The following is a 16,697-nucleotide window of genomic DNA, read 5'->3' on the forward strand; positions in this document are numbered from 1 at the left end:
TATTTATTTATTCATGTATACAACATTCTGCCTGTATATGCTTGCATGCCAGAGGGTGTCAGACCTCATTACAGATGGCTGTGAGCCACCATGTGGTTGCTGGGAATTGAACTCAGGACCTCTGGAAGAGCAGGCAATGCTCTTAACCTCTGAGCCATTTCTCCAGCCCCTCTTTCTTTCTTTCTTTCTTTCTTTCTTTCTTTCTTTCTTTCTTTCTTTCTTTCTTTCTTTCTTTGTTTTGTTTTTCTAGACAGGGTTTCTCTGTGCAGCCCTGGTTGTCCTGGAATTCACTCTGTAGACCATGCTGGCCTCAAACTCACAGAGATCCACCTGCCTCTGCCTCCCAAGTGCTGGAACTAAAGGTGTGCGCCACCATACTCAGCAGGACTGTACCTTCCTGGTGGCTGGCACTGCTCTCTGCTGGCTTGCTTAAGTCAAACCACGGTGGTACTCAGTGCACAGAACATAGCGACATCTAACTAGTGCAGAAAGCCAACAGCGTTAAAGGATCATGCATTTCCTGGTGGCCCTCTCACCTGGGCCCCATTTCTGTGAAGATCAGCAGAAGTTGGGGTTTCTGGTGAGAGAACTGGAGAGGATGCCCATGGGGCAGGGGTGGCTGTACTCATCCTGGTGCCGTCTCTGGGACAGAAGCTTTGGGGACCAACCAGCTCTTCAGGTAAGTGGAGTTAAAGAGGATCATTAGTTTCGATTCTTCTTGTTCCTCCCTATGTCACTCAGCAAGAGATTAAACATCCCAGCTGCACACATGTCCTATTTAGGGCGAGCAGGCACCCGCACATCAACCTGTCATAGATGGCAGTTGACAGAGCTGGGCACAGGATGCTCACGGTGGGGATGGGAGCACTGGGTGCTGGGGGGAAGTGAGTGCTGGGGTAGGTGCTGGGTGCTATGTGCTACCAGGTGCTGCCTATGCATTGGGTACTGAATGGGCCCTACTCGTGGGGAGGTTCTGGAGAGCTGCCAGGTACAGGGGGCTGCAGAGTTGCTTTCTTAGTCTTAAAGGAAGAGGGAAGATGGAGGTTATCTGCTGGGAGGGTATCCAGGGAGGGAACTGCAAACTCGTGGGCTCTTGGAACCTAGGCAGACATACTAGCCCGGTCATCAGTGTCAAGCAGCCGTGAAGGCAGAGGGAGACTAGAGAGGAGCAGGGGGCTTGGTGGCTTGGACTGAGTGGCCTATTCCTCTGACCTCATTTCCCCAGTCCCTAAGGGCGGGGCAATGCTGCCTGTTCTCAGGTGTCACAGATCCTAACTGGAACCGTGTCTGCACTCTGGCCAGGCTTGGCATCTGTTTGATGGGTGGATAACCAAGCATGCCTGTCCTGGCGGGCTTGGCAAACCTGCCCCGCCTCGGTGTATCAAGCGCTTCCAGCCAGGCTTGGTTGGATCCACTTTCTACTTTCTTCTTTGACTGCTCTCGGAGCCTTCCACCCCTGCGCTGAGCTGTTCCCCGCAGGAGGTGGAAAGAGCGTGGGCTGGGGATTCACGCTGTTGACCTGGGCTAGATCTCAGCTGCTTCCTTTCTGGGTGGCCTTGGCAAGGGCTCCCGCTCCTGAGTCACACTCATGGTCTGTAAAACAGAGGTATGCACACGTGGGCTGGGCTGTAGGGTCGTCCGTGGCCAGTGAGGGAAGAAGTACAGGGAGCCAGGCCTAAGCAGGCAAGAAGTCAGTCATACCTGGATGGGTGGGAGGTGGAAGAGGGCATGCATTGGGGGGTTCAGGGTTTCTCACACTCTAAGTTGTCTGCTTCAGGGCACTTTCTTTCTCTGACCATTGCTCGGTTCCCAGAAAAAAATGGCATCTTCTGCCCTTTGGGGTCGGGAACTAAGGGATGGATGTTTGGACTTGTGGGGCCCCACCTGGGAATGGGAGGATGTGGGGAGGTGTTGGAGGCCGGAGGCAGCGGCAACTCAAAGTGTCTGGGGCAGACAATGGGCACTGTGTGCGGGGCACGGGTGGGGCACTAGGGGGGCAGAGTGACACCCTGGCAGGAATGTGCCAGGCCTGTCTGGGAATGCCAGCCAGCACATTACTCCCCCGACTGGCTCCCCTGTGGCACGCTCCCTCATCTGGCAGCCCAGGTACTCAGAACACTGTGGGTCAAGGGTCAGAGCCTGGACCATCAGAAGGGAACCTGGGGATGGGGAGGGTGTGGCAGGCCTGCCAAGGTGCCCCCTAGCCTAAGCCATGTCTCTGGGGGAATAATGTGGACAGGCATCAGATGTGGTGTGTCACCGCCTGGCTGAGGCACTTCAGTCAGGGTCTCGCCTCTCTCTGGGACTCAGTTTACCCACCTTTGATCACTCTGTGGGGTCCTGTGGTGGCTGAACCACCTCCTCAGTTGATCTCCTTCCTCCCTGTAGAGCAGTAACTTTGCTTGCCATGATCTCCTCTGGTCACGGGGCTCACCCAAGGAGCAAGAACGTGCCACCTGAAGGCATTTTCCTCTCTCTGAGATGAGGCCTGCTTCCAGCTCCTTTCCTGCAGGTCTCACAGGGCCCTGGGAGGGGGATTCCCATGGGTGGAGGGTGGGCAAGGAGGGTCTTTCTGCCTGTCACCCTATAGTTTTCTGGTGACCTTCTTCCCTTCTCTGGACCCCTCAGCCTCTAAGCTTGCTTCCACCAGAGCCTCGAATGTGCTTCCCACCTATACTTGCTTGCTCTTCCCAGTCACCTGGCTAGACTATTTTCATTCCTGTCACTTTATAGAAGGGGAAACTGAGGCCCAGGGACGTGATGGGAGCTCCAGGTCCAACAGCTGTCCATGGTACTCTTGTGCCTGTTCCTTGGCCCTAATGTCACAGTCAGTGAAGCTTAGACAGTTCATCAGGTGACACAAATGACCAGCCCTACCAGGCCCAAACTCTCTTGGGCCTTGATGTGTTGTTTGAGGCATTTCCTTCCCTCCTCTCTGCAGAGCAGCTGGGATAAAGGGGTTGGACAGCTTAAACCTGTTTGCTTAAGGCCACATTTTGGGGTCAGGGAGTTCAGCTGGGGTCTGGAACCTCAGGGACAGTCCCTGTCTACATCAGTGGGGTATCCCTCTCACAGCCAGGGGAGCAGACACCATCCTTTCTGGGATTCCCCAGCCAGTGAGTCCAGAGATTGTCTCATGAGCCCCCAAGGTGGCCCAGGCTGCTGGATGACTTCATGGGTCTTTCCCACACCTGAGTCACTATGGCTCACAGACTGACCCTAAGGCACCTTTGGAAGAACGGGACTTGACCAGCCTGAGGGTGGGGGTGGGGTATGCTGGGCAGGTCTGGGTTCTGCTGAATAATGAACAGGGAGACAGAAGGAAGCTGGTAATGCCCCAGCTGGTGTAGCCTAGAGAATTCCTGTCCCTTTCTGGCCCTCAGGTCATCTGTGGTTCCCCTACTCCACCTCTTTGTCTTCTAGATTCTCCAACTAGGGCCCATGACTGCACCAGAGCCAAAAAAAGAGAAGATCCCAGTCTGTCTCCTCTTGGCCCCACCCCCTGACAAGCATGGACAAGCCTAGGTGAGAAGGTTGACTCAGTCTTTCCACCTGGGGAAAGGCTAGTCTCAGGAGAGAGTGAGGTGCCAGAGAGTGGGGGTGGGGGCTTGTCACTGAGTACCTAAGCATCAGGTTCCTGACATCCCTTCAGAAGATACTGTCTCTAATCCTCAAATTCTCAAAGCCCGTTTTTCCAGAAGCCCCCGTTGGATTCGCAGCACCTGTGTGGAGGCTAACAGCCATCTCTAAGTTCAGTTCCAGCGGGTCTGACGCCCTCCCCTGACCTCCAAGGGCGCTGCACCCACATGGTGAAGAGACATTCAGGCAAAACACATAAAAATGAAAGAAATTTTTACATAAATTCTCAAAGTATAATTAACATGCATATTAAAAACTGCCTTCTAGTCATGTCAGAGCAGTTTAGTTAGGATCCCCGCTACATCCAAGGCTGCACCTGATAACTGGAAGCCAGTGACATCCCTCACTCCAGGTAACCAGACACAGTCCTAGACCCCTTGGCACCCACTGGACAGTATACATAAGCAGAGACCAAGAGCAACACTCTGCAGCACATCTGGAGAGACGCCACCTTATCTGCCCTGCAGGTGGAGAGGATCCCCAGGATTTTTTTTAAATATTTATTTATTTATTATGTATACAATATTCTGTCTGTGTGTATGTCTGCAGGCCAGAAGAGGGCACCAGACCTCATTGCAGATGGTTGTGAGCCACCATGTGGTTGCCGGGAATTGAACTCAGGACCTTTGGAAGAGCAGGCAATGCTCTTAACCACTGAGCCATCTCTCCAGCCCCCGGGATTCTGACCCTCGATCTGAGACTTCTGTTAGAGACTGGACCTGACACCTTCAGCTAAGATACGTGGCACAGGTGAGCAGTTGTGAAGAGATGGGCTTAGGACCGAGCTTAGGAATTTAGTGTGTGAACCTTGTGTGGGAACCCTCAGCGTGATCACATATAACTTTTGCTATACTAACTATGCTATACCAACACGACACAAAGCTTCCCCATCTTCACTATCTAGGTGTAGAAACTGAGGTTCAAAAGGGAGGAGTAACATGGTCCTCGTACAGTGAGGTGGGCAGGACTTTCTGTACTGGTTTAGACCTCTTGGTTCCCTTTGGAGTCCACCCCACTTCCTTAGAAAGCTTGGGGACAGGCAGGAGAGGTAGGGGGGCAGAGCTGGTCTCTCTCTACTCCCCACTCCTGTGCCATGTGTCCAGGTACAACCAAGTAGCGGAGTAAGCTCCATGCCCTGCTCCATGTCCCCCTCACGTTGGTTAAGCCTTCTGCCCACTGCTCTTGTAAGTCTTTAAACAGCTTGATGACCAACTAATTACCTTGAACAGGGTCACGGGGTCACTTGAAAGCACCTGGTGCCTGAGACCAGAGTATCCGCTCCTCTATATCCCAGACCCCCTTCCCCACAAGTCCCCAACACGCTTTCTCTCCATGCAGATGAGAAGGTCCAAGTACCTTTCTGGCCTGTGTAGTGGGCTGACTAGGGTCCCCCAGGTTCCCGCCTGTCCAGGACCTCAGAATGTGAACTTAATAGGAGTAGGGTTGTTCATGGAATTAGAGGAAGGATCTCAAGATGAGGTCATCCCAGGATGGAAGGGGCCGAAATCCAGGTAGGGCCCTTATGAGATGAAGGCTAGGGCCCTTACGAGATGAAGGCGTGGGATATTTGAAAACCAACCAAAGGGGAGGAAGCCACATGGAAAAAGGCAAAGACCAGAGATGAGTGGCGTCAAGAGCCACCAGGAGCAGAAAGAGGCCAACTTTTGCCGAAGTCCTCGGGTGCAGCACCCACTTGTTAACTGCTGGTGTTGGATGTCCAGTGTGCAGAACTATGAAAGTGTCTGCAGTGCAAGCTTCAGTGCAGGAAACCAACGCACACTCTGCCACCCAGCCCTTTCCAGCCCGCTGTGTTCCTCGGCTTGCCTACATAGCTGTTGAATGTAAACGGTGGCTTGAGTTTTGGTTTTGTTTTTAGTGTGCTGTGAGTGTGCATGTGCAGACGGGTTGTTTACGCTTGTGCATGTCAACCTCCACTGTTAATCTTCAGACACGACCTTGCAGTGACCCCTCTACCGCAGACTCCTTAGTGCTAGGATTATAGACACATACCACCATACCTACCTGGCTAGGATTATAGACACATACTATCATATCTACCTGGCTCCACCCAATTCTCTACCCACTGGGATATGTAAATGGAAAGGATTCAGAATAGGGGCTGCAGGGCCTTGGGGTCTTTCTTGGGAGCTCTGACGAGGGCGGAGAGGGTACCCTGCCCAGTCTGAGTATCCTCTTTCTCCATTCCCTCGGGGTTGCCTTCTAGCTGAGGTACCAGGCCAGTAGGGCCTCTGTAGTCACACACAATGGTCCCTCTGTGCCTGGTACAAAAGAAACTGTGAATGGAAAGGGCAGGGGTGAGGGCAGAGGAAATAAGGCTGCCTGTACTAGAAATGAGTTTTGGCATTGGCAGAGGTCTGGGGTCCAAGACTGGGCATGAGGCCCTGGGCTAGACACTAGTTCACTGCTTTTGGGCTACCTGCATCCTCACTGTGATGATTTCAGAACAGCCTCTCTCCCTGATTATTTATCAGTGCTGATACTGAGAAATGAGGGTCACATGACCTTCCCTGGAGTCTGGGCTCTCTCTGTAGGTGGTTGCACAATCCATGTGGCCCAATGACAGTGGATAGGTTTCTGGGTTCAAGAAACCGCAACTTTAGGGACCAGAGAGACAGAGGTTACGAGTGCCTACAGCTTTTTCAGAAAACCCGAATTCTGATTCCAAGACCCACATTGGTTGGCTCACAAACACCTGTAATTCTAGCTCTAGGGGATCTGACACCTTCTTCTGGCCTCTGTGGGCACCCAAACACACACACACACGCACACACACACGCACACACACACACACATACACACACACACACACGTAATACAAGGACTTTTTTTTCCTGAGATAGGATTTCTCTGTACAGCCCTCGCTGTTCTGGAACTTACTTGGTAGGCCAAACTGGCCTTGAACTCAGATATCCGCCTACCTCTGCCTCCCTGCCTCCTGAGTGCTAGGATTAAAGGTGTGTGCCACCACTGCCTGGCACAAATAAACCTTAAAATAAGCAAACTGTACCTTCCACTTTCTTGCTTTTGGAAACCCAGCCGTCATGTTTTGAGGAAGCCCAACAGCTCCCAGACGAGCCCCATGTGGAAAATGACAGAGCTCCAGGCATGAATCCTACAGCGCTAACGGGTCATCAAGCCTGTCCAGGGCCCTAGTTCCCCAGAGGACAGAAGAGTCTGCTGCACCTAGCTCAGCTTGCAGATGTGGGAGCCAGATGAATGCTTGCTTTAAAAACAAAAATTAAACAAACAAAAACCTGTGTGTGTGTGTGAGTGTGTGTGTGTAAACTTGTGTGCACAGGGGCTGTGCGAAGGTCAGAGGACAGCCTCAGTTGCCATTCCTTATTTTCTACCTTGTTAGAGACAAGGTCTCTGTTTTCACATCCAACTTCATCAGGCTAGCTGACCTAAGAGCTTCTGGGAAAATCTGCCCCCACCTCTTCTCTCTCCACAGGAGTACTGGAATTCCAGCCACCACTGTCACAGCAGATTTTTCGTTAGTCCTTGGAATCCAAGCTCAGGTGCTTGCTCTTGTATGACAAGCATTTTAAGCACTGAGCCATCTCCCCAGCTCCTGCTCAACTAATATTTCAGGCCTGTATCTCCATAGCAACAGATAATTGCAATTCTTCAGGTTGGATGTGGTAGCTCACGTCTTTAATCCCAGTATTCAGGAGGCAGAGGCAGGTGAATCTCTGTGAGTTTGAGGCCAGCCTGGCCTACTAGCCTTGGCTACATATAGAGAGACTCTGTCTAAAAACAAAAAAATGGCAATTCTTCCATGGCCAATAATGTCACCACTGATGCCTGTAAGCTGGTGAGAAACACGAGCTTTGTGGGAACACTCGTCAGTGGGCACCAGGCCCCTCTCCTGGCCCCAGCTTCCGAGTCTGCAGGTGGCAATTGTAATAATACTTCATGAGAGTGGTTGAAGGCAAGATTGAAGACAAGGGACTCGGGGATGTGGACGTGCTCCATCAATGGCCGTTGCTTATTATTATTACTGTCTTTCTCTTTTTCCTTTTTATATTATATTAATAAATAAAATTATTTATGTATTTTTTATATTATTATTATTGTCTTTTTTGTTTGTTTTTCTTTCAGACTTCCTAAGTGTTAGAATTATAGCCATGCACCTCTGTACCCAGATTTATGTGGTGCTGAGGACTGGACCCAGGGTGTACTGGGGTCCTAGCTCCATTACCATCGTTTTCTTTATATATATATATTATTAATTTGATTTTAATTTAATGGACATTGATGTGAGGTTTCAGATCTCCTGGAACAGGAGTTACAGACAGTTGTGGGCTGCCATGTGGGTGCTGAGAATTGAACCCGGGTCCTCTGGAAGAGCAGCCAGTGCTCTTAACCACTGAGCCATCACTCCAGCCCCACCATCGTTTTCATATGCAGTAGCTAACTCCTTTCTCCAGGCAAGTCTTCACTGCCCGTTTCTTCAGGAGCCTCTTCTTCCGAGAAGCCTTCTATGGCCACCTCCACGCACTGGCACCAGTGCCCTGGACTAAGGGTCGTCCTGCATGGCCATTGCTTGTCTACCACACTGGCACCATCTCGTGGGTACCCTTCGAGAAGCCAGTCAAGGGCTAAGGCCTGGAAGCCAGGACTGAGAACAGGGACACACTGATGGGGTGGGGGGGCTCTGGGGATTTAATTTTTTAATAAAGCTGTGACGGTGGCCCAGGCTGCCTACCTTAGAGTGCGCGGGTTTCTTTGTCCATGGGCATGCCCGCTTGGGTTGTGTGCACACACACAGGAAAGGATATAAGTATGGGTCACACTACCATTAACTGCCAGGTCTCTACACACACCTGTGGGCGTGGGTGTATCCCTACAACGTGCCCTGACACTGGGGCATGACTCCATGTGCCCAGAGCCAGGCTGTGGCAGGGTAAGTGGAGCAGCTGCTCCAACCAGGTTCTGCCATTTCTCATTCGGCAACTAAAAATAGCCAGTGCTCAACCCTTATCCCAGGAGACAGAGACCAGCAGGCAGGGCTCACAGGGCATCTCGGCCAGGCTTTTGTCCTTTCTTAGGCTACCACACTCCCTGGCCTTCCCTGCCCTGGGCTCCCATGACCTCATGCAAGCCTTGCTTACCAGAGTCACAGAAGAAGGAAGGGCCAAGGCCCTGCCCATGTCCAGGCAGCTGGACACAAGCAAGGCCCTGATAAGGTCAAGCAGGGATTGGGGTCCACCCCCGCCTCCGGCCAGGCATGCGGACATGAGTCAGCACAAGGGGCATCAGCAGCCCAGGCCTGGCCACAGGCTGCTGACAGAAGGCTGAAGGTGGACTATCTTCCCAGGAAGGCCAGGGATGGGTCACCTGAGCTCTGACCTCGCTTTCCAGCTCCTACCTCCACTTCCACCACAGAAGACCCCTGCAGGGCCATCCTCCTGCTGGCTCCCTGTCAGCTCTAGACACACCCTTGGCCTTGGAAAAGTTGATGAAAAGTTGATATCCTCTTTAAGAGGAGCATCTGGCTTCGTTTAGGAAGTGCCCATCCCTGCTCTCCCCAGGCAATCAGCATGGCCTTCAGGTTCAGGCTCTGCCAAACAGCTCAGAGCCCCCCCCCATCCCCCTCGCCTCTGGAAAGGCAAGTCCTTCCCACAAGCATCCAGTCTCAGGGCTTTGTAAGCCCTGGAGTGTCTTTTGAAGTTCCATCCACACTGGACCTCACAGGGTCCAGCCAAAGGCCAGGAGGTGTCATTGTTGTCCTCCTTTACAAGGGACAAAACCACAGGCCTGTAGGACAGATGTTGGCTGGAGACTCGCCAAGCTTCTGATTCCGCGCACGCTCCAACATCCACTGTGGCTGCCCAGCGCTCTCCTGCTGGAGTGCTCAGCCTCAGAAGTGCCGACAACCCAAGGTCCAGGGCCCTGAACCTGGAAAGGCGCCCAGCTAGGGCTAGGTCAGCTAGAGCTATAGTGAGCCCCTTTCGCAAAACTAAACAAGTGGTTAAAGCTGGGCAATAGTGGCACTCGGGAGGCAGAGGCAGGCTGATCTCTGTGAGTTCGAGGCTAGCCTGGTCTACAAAGCGAGTTCTAGGTTAGTCAGGGCTACACACAGAAACTCTGTCTTGAAAAAAACAAAACAAAGCAAAACATTTTTTTTTGTTCTGTTTTGTTAAAACAAAGCAAAACATTTTTTTGTTCTGTTTTGTTTTGCAACAGGGTTTCTCTGTGTAACAGTCCTGGCAGTCCTGGAATTCACTTCTTAGATCAGGCTGGCCTCGAGTTCACAGAGATTCTCCTGCCTCTGCCTCCCAAGAGCTGGGATTAATGGCGTGAACCACCACCTCCCAATCATTTTTTTTTTATTAAAGTCAGTCTCATGCCCAGGGAGGTGGCTGTCAGGAAAGCACTTGCCGAGTTAAGCATGAGGAGGAGGGTTCAAATCCCCAGACCCCACATAAATGTCACATGGGTGTGGCTGTCTGCAGTAGTCCCAGTGCTGGGACAGTAGACAGGGATTCCACTAGGGAGCTCGCTAGCCAGACACCCAGCCAAAGCCATGACTTCTGGATCTGATCAAGAGACACGACCTCAGTGACTAAAGGAGAGAGCAATGGAGGAGGACTCCTGACCGCCTCAGGAGTGCACATGTGTGGTCATGAGCGTGTCCACATACCCACACATACACGCAGAGAGAGAGACACACACACACCTCATAATATACATTCAAAGCGGGGTGGGGGGAGATAACAAGAAAATATTTTACATAACCCAGGTTGCCTTGAACTGTGTTGACAACAATAAAGATTGGAACTACTGATCCTCCTGCCTCTACAATCCAGGCCTTGGGATTATAGGATTATAGCCGGTACTGCCATGTCCAGCCTTTTGTTTTTACTTCTCTCTCAGGTTTTTTGATTGTTTGTTTGCCTTGTTTTGAGTCAAGTTCTCACTATGTAGCAAAGGCTGCTCTGTAGAGCTTTAAGATCACAAAGATCAGCCTGCCTCTGCTTCCCAAGTGCTGGAATTTAAGGTTCAGGATCTTGGCTATATGTCCAGGTTTGTGTCAAGTTGACAAAAACCTAACCAGCACAATGTGACTGTGGGGGACAAGTGAAGTGGAGAAAGGGGGCAGGAAGCAAAAGGGTTGGGAGTGTCCCGTGAAAATCATGCCTCTTTCCCATGAAGATGTATCCTTCGACTTCTTCTACAACCAAATCAGAAGTCTGCAGTTTATCTTCATGTCTCTTTACTGTGTGACTTTAGGCAAAGGGCTTAATCTCTCTGGTCTTTTCATTACAGTAGTCAGTCAGATGGCGATCTAGCTCTTCCTGGGCCCAAGGGGAACCACGAATTCCCAGGATGCCCCACCTAGGGATCCACTTGGGCAGGATGTGCTGGCAGATCCCCAACTCTGAGCTTCTTTGTGGGTTGCTCAGCCCCAAGCTGGGCCACAGGTTCAGAGATGGTAAAGTCTGGCTGGACTGTGGCCAGTTCTTAGACCTAGGCCAGGGCATTCCCGGAAGGAGACCAGCTGCTCTCCCAGCTGGACAGCAGGAGCATGGGGTATGGAGGAGCCGGAACTGCCCCCTTGCTCAGGGAAGGAACCTGAAACCATTCTGGGCCAGGAACTGGACTGTTACAAAGCCCTGGGTGAGAATTCTTGGCTAAGACAGGGGAGGCCCCAGGACTTGGCCCGTCCCTGAGCCAGCTTCCTCAGCATCCGGTTCCTGACTCAGTTTCCTCCTGTGTAAAAATGGGGGCGATCACAGCCTAGTTTCACAGAGCTGCGTGGAGGACCCAACGAGCAGCATGGTAGAGGAGGGCTCTTCTGGGATCTCCTCCCCCCAGTCTCTGCAGGGACCTCAGGGACACCTGCAGACCCCCTTTCATGTCCCAGACTTAGAGACTTAAACAGAAAGAAGAGGAAACAGTTAAATACAAACAAACAAAACAGCCGTTCTCTTGAGGAAAAGCTGTTGAAGTCCCGTGGCCAACGATCAAAATGCGTCAAAAGGTTCCTGGGAAAGAGTGCCCCTCCCTCCCACTGTCCTAATCCGTTTCTGTTGCATTCTTCCTGAGCCAGAGAGAGCAGATGTATGCCAAGATGTATTTACCCCTTCCTTGGAAGCCTGTGTTCCGGTCGGCCTTGCTTCTGCACCATGGACAATGCTCGATGAGGATCAGCTAGCTCATGAAGCACTTCCTGGTCCCTCCGTGGCCGTGATGGCCGTGTTATTGTTCATTAGCCAGACTCTGGAGGAAAGAGCTGTGCTGTTTTACAAGCTAGGGCCTGGGGAGGCCTGGGTCTGAGTCTAGGATTCTCTTTCCACCCTGGGGACTGTGTACGTGTTTCTCCTTTAGATCCATAGTCCTCTGGAAAATGATGGCTGCCGCCATGGAGATCACGTCGTCCATGGGTGGCCTGCAGGCCATATCCTGCAAACACACATGTTTGGCTCACACAGCTTTCCTTAGAGTACTCCGGGGAATATAGCCCTGTTGGCTTGCCTTGCATTCATGAGACCCTGGGTTTGATCCCCAACATCACTTAGGCCAGAGGTGGTGGCACATCCTCCTGACTCCAGCAGTCAAGGGGTGGCAGCAGGAGAATCAGGAGTTCAAGGTCATCCTCAGTTACAGAATGGATGAGCTTAAGGCCAAGCTGGGATATATATTTTTCTAAAAAATATTTTTTTTATGTGCATTGGTGTTTTGCCTACGTGTATGTCTGTGTGAGGGCGTTGGATACCCTGGAACTGCAGTGTTCTTAACCGCCGAGCCATCTCTCCAGCACCAAAACTCTGTTTCAAAAATGATCAATCAACCAAACATTTCACTAGATCTGGAGATTTTTACATTGAACACAGATTTCTATATTCAACAACAAGAGCCCCAGTATCTAGCACTAGCTGGTTAGAGACAAGACTGCACACCTAAGACAGCCTCGGGCCCACCAACCCTGCTGCTCACTCACTCTTCCTGACTTCACAGGCCTTCCACACGGGAGGAACTTTGTCTCTCTGAGGCTAGTGCTGTGTAATTATAGGAGCGCTTTGCAAAGCCTGGTCCTCAGCGCCCAGCTTCCCCCATTGGCCAGGTACTTGGAAGGTCTGGGATTTAGGATGAACTAGGCCTATGGACCCAGAGCCTGAGCACTGGCTCCAGGATGTCTCCCCAACCAAAAGGGAAGAGGAAATGCTGGCACCAGGTCTAGGGGGGGCTCTGGGCTCTGGGCCAAAGGCTGCATCCCAGGACGCAACTCATGGCTTCTCCCCTAGGTCTAAGCCGGAAGCTGGGCCACCAACACCTGGAGTTGCCATCTCCTGGTCCCCAGGATGTAGATTCCTGTGCACCCTGCCCCCACACCTTCCTCTTCCCCCACCTACATTCAGAAGCTACATCCTGCTCTGAGGGGTGGGCCAAGCCAGTCTTGAAGAGGAGACAGGGATGTGGGTGGAGTCCTTGGGGACCTAGGATATCCTCTCACCGGTGTGGTTGAAATCCCTTCTCTGCCCCAGGTTCCTTGGAGCAGTTCTTAGTTTGTTTTGTTTTGAGATAAGGTCTCCCAAGTCCCGGGCTGCTCTCTTACTTGCTTAACTTGCTTGTTCCAGAAGATGACCTTGAACTTCTGATCCCTCCATTTCTGCCTCTTGAGTACTTGGGGTTACAGGCTTGCAGCATCATAGTCTGGTTTACAGGGGGCTGGGCATGGGCCTATCAGCAGCAGCACTCACAAGGAAACTGAGGCTGAGAGTCCCTAGGGAGGACTATAGAGACACAGGTGCAGCTCTGGGCCGATGCTAAGCCCCACTGGGAGAAGAGTCCTCAGCATTCCAGTCACCGGAGATGGGGGTAAGGGTAAGAGGTGAGGGGGTGGGGCAGGACAAGGAGGTATGTGGAGCCCTAGAACTGCAGGCCTGACCTCTGACACCTACCCCTATGTACTTCATTGCATTCTGTGACCTCAAAGAAGGCCTTTCCTCCTGTGGGCCTCAGTTTCCCCATCTAACAATCATTCCGTTCTGCTGTAAGAACCAGATTTGGTGCTAAAGCGGATGTGACAATGGCCAGGGCCAGCGCTCAGTCCTGGAGAGGGTGGAGCAGGAGGCAGCTCTGGACTTCTGGTCAAGGGGAAGACGTCCCTCAGTCCTTGGCGCCCCAGCCACCTGCTGCTTCCCCTAGGGGAAGGGTGGGGGTGGACAGGCTGGAGAGGAAGCTGGGCTGAGGAGGAAGCCCCCCCTCCGCTGAGAAACTCATTCATTTGTTCGCCCACCCACCTGCCATCCGTGGGTGGCCAGTCCAGGTGCAAGGAGCACTTCTACCATCTTTATTGCCCGGGCCTCCCATGACAGCTCTGCCCACAAGTGGCCGCTCCTCAGAAAATCTGCTGAAGGGGTCCACACCACAGAGTGCGGATCATGCAAGATATGCCAGCCCTGCCTTCACAGGGTTCCAGAGGGATCAGGAAAAACAGAAAGAACACGGACAGAAGGTGCTGTGGGGGCAGCTTGCTGGGGCCAGATGTGGCCTGTCCCCTCAGGTACAAAGCCTGCTTAGTTCCGGAGGCAACAGGGTCAAACCAGTGTTCTCTCCTGAAAGTGCCACTGCAAGGGACCCTTGTACATTCTGTCACTGAGCTACACATATTGTCTATGTACACCCCCTTCTCACTTACTTGTATGTATACCACAGCACACATGTGGGGTTCAGAGGACCGCTTTGTGGAGTTGGGTCTCTCCTGGTAATCCAAGTCGGATTGCCAGGCATGTTTTGTTTTCTGACACTGGCACAGGGTAGCGCTGTATAGTGCAGGCTAGCCTTGAAGTTGTGCCAACCTCCAGTCCTCCTGAGTTTGCCTCCAGAGATCATGGTAAGGTTACAGCAAGTGGACCGGAGGCCCTTTTAAAGGGCTGATAGTGATGAATGGCTCCAGGCAGGGGCTGTGCCTTAGGGCAGCTTCAGGGAGGGTAGACGGATGAGGGTGAGGGCAGTTCGGGTGATGTTTACGAGTTTGGGCATAGGCCAGCCCAGCCTGAAGCCTTATCTGCTGTCTCTACCATTCTTCCGAGCTGCTCCTTGGGTTTCAGCCTGGAGTCTTGGAGAACGGATGGGTGGTGGGAAACCTGGGGGCAGGGGGATAACTGCAGCGCTAGCCGGCATGAGGACCCAGCACTGCCACAAGCCCTCACCCCAGTTATCTTCTCCTGGTACGGTGGGAAAAATGAGAAGCCCTAATCTCCCCCACTTCCCTCCACAGATACCGTCTCAAAGCTCTGTTGTTCCCTCCTTGCTGCCTCCTCTCATCCCAGGCCTCAGGGAGATGGAGCAAGGAAAGGGGAGCTACCCGTAGCCCTGAGATGCTCCCCAACCTGGAGGTCACAGGTAGGGACAAGAAGTAGGGTAGAATGGGGCAGGAGGAATTCCAGGCCTCTTCCCTCCCTGCCAGCTCCCTGACCATCTATCTTATACCAAATGGAACACCATAGGGGACCTCAACACCATCACTAAGCTGAGAAGCATCAGGTGACCCAGGCTTCCTTTAGAGCTCACAATACCTGTTAGTTGCTGGCACTTGGATGGGACTGGAATGTGCGGAAAGGTTTGCTGCCAGGGTGATGGGGCAAGGGGCCTACAGGAGTCTCTGGGTAGTCCAGGTTTGAAGACAAGAATGACCTTGTTCGAGGCCAGCCTGGTCTACAAGAGCTAGTGCCAGAACAGGCTCCAAAGCTACAGAGAAATCCTGTGGGGGGGGCAGAGAATGACCTTGACCTTCTGCCCTCCAGCCTCCACCTCCTCAGTGCCAAAATTACAGACGTGAGCCACCATACCCATTTAATGTGGTCCTGGAGAGAACAAAGTGCTTCATGCTTGCCAGACAAAACACTACCAACTGACCCGCACTCTAAGCCCCTGGTCCCAGAGTTTAAACAATCTGCAGCGATACAATAAGGATATATGTGCCCACGCATATGTGGGGACCTTGTGTGTCTCTCTGGGCCTCAGTCTCCTGGTTTTAAGATGAATCTGTGGGTGGCTCACAGTGCTTCAGCTGGGACACAAGAAGTACACGCCCTCCTGTGAATTGCCCTATATGTCACCTGATGTGAATGAGGGGGAATCTGGTGACACTGCTGCTATTGAGCCATCTCCAAAGTAGTCACGTCACATGCTCAGGTGAGAGCATTGCTGAAGAGTGATGGAGTTCGCGTCTTCCAGGCCTGTGGGCTCCGGGGATGGCGAGGTGTGGAGGGAAGGGGCTGCCCTTCTCCCTCTGCTGTCGCTATCTGCTATCTGTAACTCTCCGAACCCGCGAATCCCACACCGCATGCAGCTCCAGGATGGAGTAGCCGGGCCAGAGGTGATCACAGAGCTTCGGAAAGGAGGAACAAGATGAACTGCATGGTTTTTCAAGACAGGGTTTCTTTGCATAACAGCCCTGGCTGTCCTGGAACTCTCTTTGTAGACCAGGCTGGCTTCAAATTCATAGCGATCTGCCTGCCTCTGCCTCTGGAGTCCTGGGGCATGTGCTCCCATGCCCAACCAAACTGCATGTTTTCAAAAGGTTAAAATAAGGGCTGGAGAGATAGGTCCGTGGCTAGGAGAACTGGCTGCTCTTTAAGAAATCATAGGTTCAATTCTCAGCACCCACATGTGGTTTATAAGCAAACCTCCGTAACTCCAGTTCCAAGGACTCTGGCAAACACACAGATAAATAACCAGGATTTTGAAAAGGTGAAAATGATGCTGGCCATGGCAGCACAGCCTTAGTTTCAGCACTTGAGAGGCTGTGGCAGCACGGCCTTGGCACCAGCACTTGAAAGGCTGAGACAAGTGGATCTCTGTGAGTAGGAGAGGGGAGAGGCCAGGATTATATAGTGAGACTCCGTCTCAAAAAAAAAAAGCCCCCCAAACAAGGGCGTGGGGCTGGAGAGATGGCTCAGAGATTAAGAACACTCCCTGTTCTTCCAGAGGTCCTGAGTTCAATTCCCAGCAACCACATGGTGGCTCATAACTATTCATAATGAGATCTGATTCCCTCTTCTGGTGTGCAGGCATACATGCAG

At 52.3% G+C, this 16,697-nt stretch overlaps 1 long non-coding RNA gene across 1 annotated transcript; it reads left to right on the plus strand.

The window, feature by feature from the left end:
* Positions 1–1,090: 1,090 nt before the first annotated feature.
* LOC142844689 (uncharacterized) lies at positions 1,091–7,657 on the plus strand. Its single transcript, XR_012909760.1, has 4 exons — positions 1,091–1,606; positions 3,424–3,525; positions 4,189–4,389; positions 7,112–7,657. It is a non-coding gene; the product is annotated as an uncharacterized LOC142844689 (long non-coding RNA).
* Positions 7,658–16,697: the final 9,040 nt, after the last annotated feature.

Source organism: Microtus pennsylvanicus, chromosome 2 (genome assembly GCF_037038515.1).
Source record: "Microtus pennsylvanicus isolate mMicPen1 chromosome 2, mMicPen1.hap1, whole genome shotgun sequence".
Classification (NCBI taxonomy): Eukaryota; Metazoa; Chordata; class Mammalia; order Rodentia; family Cricetidae; genus Microtus; species Microtus pennsylvanicus.